An 8,668-nucleotide genomic window follows, 5' to 3' on the forward strand; every position below is an offset into this window, starting at 1 on the left:
TGGGGTGTCCTTATCAATGATTATGATGGTTTAGAGGACCCAGAAAAATTCATCTTTAGTGGCATGCATGTTTGGGCGCAAATCCATGGGATTCCTGAGCTATACCGCAAACCAGATGTAGTGGATGATCTATCAAGGAAGATTGGCAAAGTGAAGGAGGTCCAGATGTCCCCCAAATTATTTTTTGAAGGTAACTATGTGAGAATTCGTGTCATGATGGACATTGCAAAACCCCTTATGCGATTTGTATCGCTCACCACTCCTGAAGGCAAGAAGAGATTGCAAGTGAAGTATGAAAAGGTTCCGTTCTTCTGTAAGCGTTGTGGTTTGATCGGTCATGACCATGAAGAATGCGGTGATGGGGTGTGGGAAGAAAAGCAGCTACAGTTTGGGGCACGGATGCTTGCTGTCCGTCGAGCTAATCAGCCAGATCCACCGCCCCGTCGTTTTGTTCAGCGCGAGCTCTCCCGTGGTGGCTGGTCAGGTGGAGGAGAGAGGCGCCCAAGTCTTGGACGGAAACACGTCTGAAGAGGCAGGCATGGAGGAAGAAAATGATCTCCAGGATACAGCTTCTAGTCCGATTAAACCTGGGCAGCGTACAGAGGACATGGAGGAGGACCCTTAAGAGACCAGGAGGAGGCTGCAATTTGAGGGGGTTTTAGTGGGGGTTAGCTCGGGCCCTGATGGGAATGCCCCGGAATCTGAACCTCCAGCTCCCCCGCTGCCTCCACAGTATGTCAAGGATAAAGACCGCACCAAGTTGAGGAAAAAAAGATGCAACCGTTGTTGGAAATTCACTGGCACCATTGGCGGCCTCCCTCGAGGAGGACCGCCAGGCCCAATGAGTATCATAGGCTGGAACGGCCGGGGACTGGGGCAACTCGCGACCGTTCAAGAGCTCGTCTGTCTTGTACTGACTTACAAGCCCTGTCTGGTTTTCATTTGTGAGACTAGGCAATCTGAAGAAAGAGTGAAGAACTTACGTTACCGGATTGGTATGAAATACTGCTTCCATGTTAAAGGAGATGGTTCTGGTGGTGGACTTGCTTTATATTATAATGAGGACATCTCTGTTGATCTTCTCTCGTTTAGTAAGCGGCACATTGATGTGCACATAAAGGGTGGACCGTTTGAAATCATGTGGAGGGGAACTTTTGTGTACGGTGAGCCTAGAGCTTGTGATCGTCATCATATGTGGACGACTTTGAGACAACTTAAACCGCGATCCGCTGAACCATGGCTTATGATGGGGGATTTCAATGAGGCTATGTGGCAAGAGGAACACTTCTCGAGGATGAAGAGATCAGAAAGGTTAATGCTTGATTTTAGGGAAGTTTTATCCCACTGTGACTTGTATGACATTGGGTTCACGGGCACGCCGTGGACATACGATAATAAACGGCAGGGTGACCGTAATGTCAAGGTTCGTCTGGATAGAGCCGCCCATCCTGGTCTGCTCTCTTTCCCAGGATGCGGTTGAGACATCTTAGTTCATCAAGATCGGACCACTGCCCCTTACTCTTGGCTGCTGATATGGAGGATGGGTCAAGGCTGGGGCGGCCAATTCGCCGTTACGAGGTTATGTGGGAGAGAGAACCTAGTCTTCCAGCTGCTGTTGAGGAGGCCTGGTCCCGTCGGATTCATGTCCATGATCTTGGGGATATAACCATGTCAATGCAGACTGTGATGTCAAGTCTTTACGACTGGAAGAAAAAACATTTCAAATCCGTCCATAGGGAGTGATACGTCTCCGACGTATCGATAATTTCTTATGTTCCATGCCACATTATTGATGTTATCTACATGTTTTATGCACACTTTATGTCATATTCGTGCATTTTCTGGAACTAACCTATTAACAAGATGCCGAAGTGCCAGTTGCTGTTTTCTGCTGTTTTTGGTTTCAGAAATCCTAGTAACGAAATATTCTCGGAATTGGACGAAATCAACGCCCAGGGTCCTATTTTGCCACGAAGCTTCCAGAAGTCCGAAGAGGAGACGAAGAGGGGCCACGAGGGGGCCACACCCTAGGGCGGCGCGGCCCCCCCCTTGGCCGCGCGGCCCTGTGGTGTGGGGCCCCCGTGCCGCCTCTTGACCTGCCCTTCCGCCTACAAATAGCCTCCGTTGCGAAAACCCCAGTACCGAGAGCCACGATACGGAAAACCTTCCAGAGACGCCGCCGCTGCCGATCCCATCTCGGGGGATCCGGAGAACGACACCGGCACCCTGCCGGAGAGGGGTATCTTCTCCCGGAGGACTCTACGCCGCCATGGTCGCCTCCGGTGTGATGTGTGAGTAGTCTACCCCTGGACTATGGGTCCATAGCAGTAGCTAGATGGTTGTCTTCTCCCCATTGTGCTATCATTGTCGGATCTTGTGAGCTGCCTAACATGATCAAGATCATCTATCTGTAATTCTATATGTTGCGTTTGTTGGGATCTGATGAATAGAGAATACTTATTATGTTGATTATCAAAGTTATATCTATGTGTTGTTTATGATCTTGCATGCTCTCTGTTACTAGTAGATGCTCTGGCCAAGTAGATGCTTGTAACTCCAAGAGGGAGTATTTATGCTCGATAGTGGGTTCATGCCTGCATTGACACCGGGACAAGGATGACAGAAAGTTCTAAGGTTGTGTTGTGCTATTGCCACTAGGGATAAAACATTGATGCTATGTCTAAGGATGTAGTTGTTGATTACATTACGCACCATACTTAATGCAATTGTCTGTTGCTTTGCAACTTAATACTGGAGGGGGTTCGGATGATAACCTGAAGGTGGACTTTTTAGGCATAGATGCAGTTGGATGGCGGTCTATGTACTTTGTCGTAATGCCCAATTAAATCTCACTATACTCATCATGATATGTATGTGCATGGTCATGCCCTCTTTATTTGTCAATTGCCCAACTGTAATTTGTTCACCCAACATGCTGTTTATCTTATGGGAGAGACACCTCTAGTGAACTGTGGACCCCGGTCCAATTCTCTTTACTGAAATACAATCTCCTTGTTCTACTGTTTTCTGCAAACAATCATCTTCCACACAATACGGTTAATCCTTTGTTACAGCAAGCCGGTGAGATTGACAACCTCACTGTTTCGTTGGGGCAAAGTACTTTGGTTGTGTTGTGCAGGTTCCACGTTGGCGCCGGAATCCCTGGTGTTGCGCCGCACTACATCCCGCCGCCATCAACCTTCAACGTGCTTCTTGGCTCCTCCTGGTTCGATAAACCTTGGTTTCTTTCTGAGGGAAAACTTGCTGCTGTGCGCATCATACCTTTCTCTTGGGGTTCCCAACGAACGTGTGAGTTACACGCCATCAAGCTCTTTTTCTGGTGCCGTTGCCGGGGAGATCAAGACACGCTGCAAGGGGAGTCTCCACTTCTCAATCTCTTTACTTTGTTTTTGTCTTGCTTAGTTTTATTTACTACTTTGTTTGCTGCACTAAATCAAAATACAAAAAAAATTAGTTGCTAGTTTTACTTTATTTGCTATCTTGTTTGCTATATCAAAAACACAAAAAAAAATTAGTTACTTGCATTCACTTTATCTAGTTTGCTTTATTTACTACTGCTAAAATGAGTAATCCTGAATTTGAAGTTCGTACGTTTAAGCAACAAGGGGGAGAATGTTTAAGAGATGCTTGGTATAGAATTAGTACTGCCCATAATAGGTGCACTAAGAAACACTCCACCACTATTTTACTCAGAAATTTTTATGTTGGTATCTCTAGCTGGAATAGGTATGTTCTTGATTGTCTCGCGGGAGGTAACTTCCTAAGTACTCCTGCATTAGAAGCTAGCTGCATTATTGAGAGTCTATTTGGAATACCACCTATTGATGAAGTTAAAATTGAAATCTCTCTTGAAGATGTTATGAAAAAATTGGAAACCTTAGAGAAATTTTTTCCGAGTATTGAAACTAAATTGGAAATGTTACTTGATAAAACTAATGAACTTGATAAATCCTTAGGAGGAATTGATGAAAGAATTAGTGTCCTAGGAACTTGCGTTGTCCATGATGATCAAATTAATAGGATTGACGAACTTGAAAAAGCTATGGGAACCTTGGGTTCAACATTTTCTTCTCTTAAATATAAGGAGAAAGCTTATGTGGGTAAGGAGAAAAAGTTTATGTATGTCTCTAAAGTGCCTAAACCAAAGAAATATTATTATAGGCCTAAAATTGACAAAGCCCTTAGTACCACTACCGATGGAGGAGCTTATGATAACAACACACCATCTCTTGATAATACTTGATATACATTTTCTGCGCCTAGCTGAAAGGCGTTAAAGAAAAGCGCTTATGGGAGACAACCCATGTTTTTTTTTTACCTACAGTACTTTGTTTTTATTTTGTGTCTTGGAAGTTATTTACTACTGTAGCAACCTCTCCTTATCTTAGTTTTGTGTTTTGTTGTGCCAAGTTAAGCCGTTGATAGAAAAGTAAGTACTAGATTTGGATTACTGCGCAGTTCCAGATTTCTTTGCTGTCACGAATCTGGGTCTACCTCCCTGTAGGTAGCTCAGAAAATTAAGCCAATTTACGTGCATGATCCTCAGATATGTACGCAACTTTTATTTAATTTGAGCATTTTCATTTGAGCAAGTCTGTTGCCATTTTAAAATTCGTCAATACGAACTGTTCTGTTTTGACAGATTCTGCCTTTTATTTCGCATTGCCTCTTTTGCTATGTTGGATGAATTTCTTTGATCCATTAATGTCCAGTAGCATTATGCAATGTCCAGAAGTGTTAAGAATGATTGTGTCACCTCTGAATATGTTAATTTTTATTGTGCACTAACCCTCTAATGAGTTGTTTCGAGTTTGGTGTGGAGGAAGTTTTCAAGGATCAAGAGAGGAGTATGATGCAACATGATCAAGGAGAGTGAAAGCTCTAAGCTTGGGGATGCCCCGGTGGTTCACCCCTGCATATATCAAGAAGACTCAAGCGTCTAAGCTTGGGGATGCCCAAGGCATCCCCTTCTTCATCGACAACATTATCAGGTTCCTCCCCTGAAACTATATTTTTATTCCATCACATCTTATGTGCTTTTCTTGGAGCGTCGGTTTGTTTTTGTTTTTTGTTTTGTTTGAATAAAATGGATCCTAGCATTCACTTTATGGGAGAGACACGCTCCGCTGTAGCATATGGACAAGTATGTCCTTGGTTTCTACTCATAGTATTCATGGCGAAGTTTCTCCTTCGTTAAATTGTTATATGGTTGGAATTGGAAAATGATACATGTAGTAATTGCTATTAATGTCTTGGGTAATGTGATACTTGGCAATTGTTGTGCTCATGTTTAAGCTCTTGCATCATATGCTTTGCACCCATTAATGAAGAAATACATAGAGCATGCTAAAATTTGGTTTGCATATTTGGTTTCTCTAAGGTCTAGATAATTTCTAGTATTGAGTTTGAACAACAAGGAAGACGGTGTAGAGTCTTATAATGTTTTCAATATGTCTTTTATGTGAGTTTTGCTGCACCGGTTCATCCTTGTGTTTGTTTCAAATAAGCCTTGCTAGCCTAAACCTTGTATCGAGAGGGAATACTTCTCATGCATCCAAAATACTTGAGCCAACCACTATGCCATTTGTGTCCACCATACCTACCTACTACATGGTATTTCTCCGCCATTCCAAAGTAAATTGCTTGAGTGCTACCTTTAAAATTCCATCATTCACCTTTGCAATATATAGCTCATGGGACAAATAGCTTAAAAACTATTGTGGTATTGAATATGTAATTATGCACTTTATCTCTTATTAAGTTGCTTGTTGTGCGATAACCATGTTCACTGGGGACGCCATCAACTACTCTTTGTTGAATTTCATGTGAGTTGCTATGCATGTCCGTCTTGTCTGAAGTAAGTGAGATCTACCACCTTATGGTTAAGCATGCATATTGTTAGAGAAGAACATTGGGCCGCTAACTAAAGCCATGATCCATGGTGGAAGTTTCAGTTTTGGACATATATCCTCAATCTCAAATGAGAAAATTATTAATTGTTGTTACATGCTTATGCATAAAAGAGGAGTCCATTATCTGTTGTCTATGTTGTCCCGGTATGGATGTCTAAGTTGAAGAATAATCAATAGCGAGAAATCCAATGCGAGCTTTCTCCTTAGACCTTTGTACAGGCGGCATAGAGGTACCCCTTTGTGACACTTGGTTAAAACATGTGCATTGTGATGATCCGGTAGTCCAAGCTAATTAGGACAAGGTGCGGGCACTATTAGTACACTATGCATGAGGCTTGCAACTTATAAGATATAATTTACATGATACATATGCTTTATTACTACCGTTGACAAAATTGTTTCATGTTTTCAAAATCAAAGCTCTAGCACAAATATAGCAATCGATGCTTTTCCTCTATGAGGACCATTCTTTTACTTTCAATGTTGAGTCAGTTCACCTATTTCTCTCCACCTCAAGAAGCAAACACTTGTGTGAACTGTGCATTGATTCCTACATACTTGCTTATTGCACTTATTATATTACTCTATGTTGACAATATCCATGAGATATACATGTTATGAGTTGAAAGCAACCACTGAAACTTAATCTTCTTTTGTGTTGCTTCAATACCTTTACTATGAATTATTGCTTTATGAGTTAACTCTTATGCAAGACTTATTGATGCTTGTCTTGAAGTGCTATTCATGAAAAGTCTTTGCTTTATGATTCACTTGTTTACTCATGTCATATACATTGTTTTGATCGCTGCATTCACTACATATGCTTTACAAATAGTATGATCAAGGTTATGATGGCATGTCACTCCGAAATTATCCGTGTTATCGTTTTACCTGCTCGGGACGAGCAGAACTAAGCTTGGGGATGCTGATACGTCTCCGACGTATCGATAATTTCTTATGTTCCATGCCACATTATTGATGTTATCTACATGTTTTATGCACATTTTATGTCATATTCGTGCATTTTCTGGAACTAACCTATTAACAAGATGCCGAAGTGCCGATTCTTTGTTTTCTGCTGTTTTTGGTTTCAGAAATCCTAGTAACGAAATATTCTCGGAATTGGACGAAATCAACGCCCGGTCCTATTTTGCCACGAAGCTTCCGAAGTCCGAAGAGGAGACGAAGAGGGGCCACGAGGGGGCCACACCCTAGGCGGCGCGGCCCCCCCTTGGCCGCGCGGCCCCGTGGTGTGGGGCCCCGTGCCGCCTCTTGACCTGCCCTTCCGCCTACAAATAGCCTCCGTTGCGAAAACCCCGGTCGAGAGCCACGATACGGAAAACCTTCCGCAGACGCCGCCGTCGCCGATCCCATCTCGGGGGATCCAGGAGATCGCCTCCGGCACTCTGCCGGAGAGGGGAATCATCTCCCGGAGGACTCTACGCCGCCATGGTCGCCTCCGGTGTGATGTGTGAGTAGTCTACCCCTGGACTATGGGTCCATAGCAGTAGCTAGATGGTTGTCTTCTCCCCATTGTGCTATCATTGTCGGATCTTGTGAGCTGCCTAACATGATCAAGATCATCTATCTGTAATTCTATATGTTGCGTTTGTTGGGATCCGATGAATAGAGAATACTTGTTATGTTGATTATCAAAGTTATATCTATGTGTTGTTTATGATCTTGCATGCTCTCCGTTACTAGTAGATGCTCTGGCCAAGTAGATGCTTGTAACTCCAAGAGGGAGTATTTATGCTCGATAGTGGGTTCATGCCTCGCATTGACACCGGGACATGTGACAGAAAGTTCTAAGGTTGTGTTGTGCTGTTGCCACTAGGGATAAAACATTGATGCTATGTCTAAGGATGTAGTTGTTGATTACATTACGCACCATACTTAATGCAATTGTCTGTTGCTTTGCAACTTAATACTGGAGGGGGTTCGGATGATAACCTGAAGGTGGACTTTTTAGGCATAGATGCAGTTGGATGGCGGTCTATGTACTTTGTCGTAATGCCCAATTAAATCTCACTATACTCATCATGATATGTATGTGCATGGTCATGCCCTCTTTATTTGTCAATTGCCCAACTGTAATTTGTTCACCCAACATGCTGTTTATCTTATGGGAGAGACACCTCTAGTGAACTGTGGACCCCGGTGCAATTCTCTTTACTGAAATACAATCTACTGCAATACTGTTCTACTGTTTTCTGCAAACAATCATCTTCCACACAATACGGTTAATCCTTTGTTACAGCAAGCCGGTGAGATTGACAACCTCACTGTTTCGTTGGGGCAAAGTACTTTGGTTGTGTTGTGCAGGTTCCACGTTGGCGCCGGAATACCTGGTGTTGCGCCGCACTACATCCCGCCGCCATCAACCTTCAACGTGCTTCTTGGCTCCTCCTGGTTCGATAAACCTTGGTTTCTTTCTGAGGGAAAACTTGCTGCTGTGCGCATCATACCTTCCTCTTGGGGTTCCCAACGAACGTGTGAGTTACACGCCATCAGGGAGTTAGAGAAAATGAGGAAAGAGTTGCACGAATTGTCATCGCTAGCAGACCCGGAGAGTGCAGCAAAAAAAGAAACGTTATCAAGACAGATGGATCAGTTACTTTACAGAGAAGAAATTATGTGGCTACAAAGATCTCGGGTAGCATGGTTAAGGAAAGGGGATAGGAACACTAAATATTTTCATCGCCGTGCCTCGTGGAGGAGAAAGAAGAACCGTA

This window comes from Lolium perenne, chromosome 2 (assembly GCF_019359855.2).
Source record: "Lolium perenne isolate Kyuss_39 chromosome 2, Kyuss_2.0, whole genome shotgun sequence".
Lineage (NCBI taxonomy): Eukaryota > Viridiplantae > Streptophyta > Magnoliopsida > Poales > Poaceae > Lolium > Lolium perenne.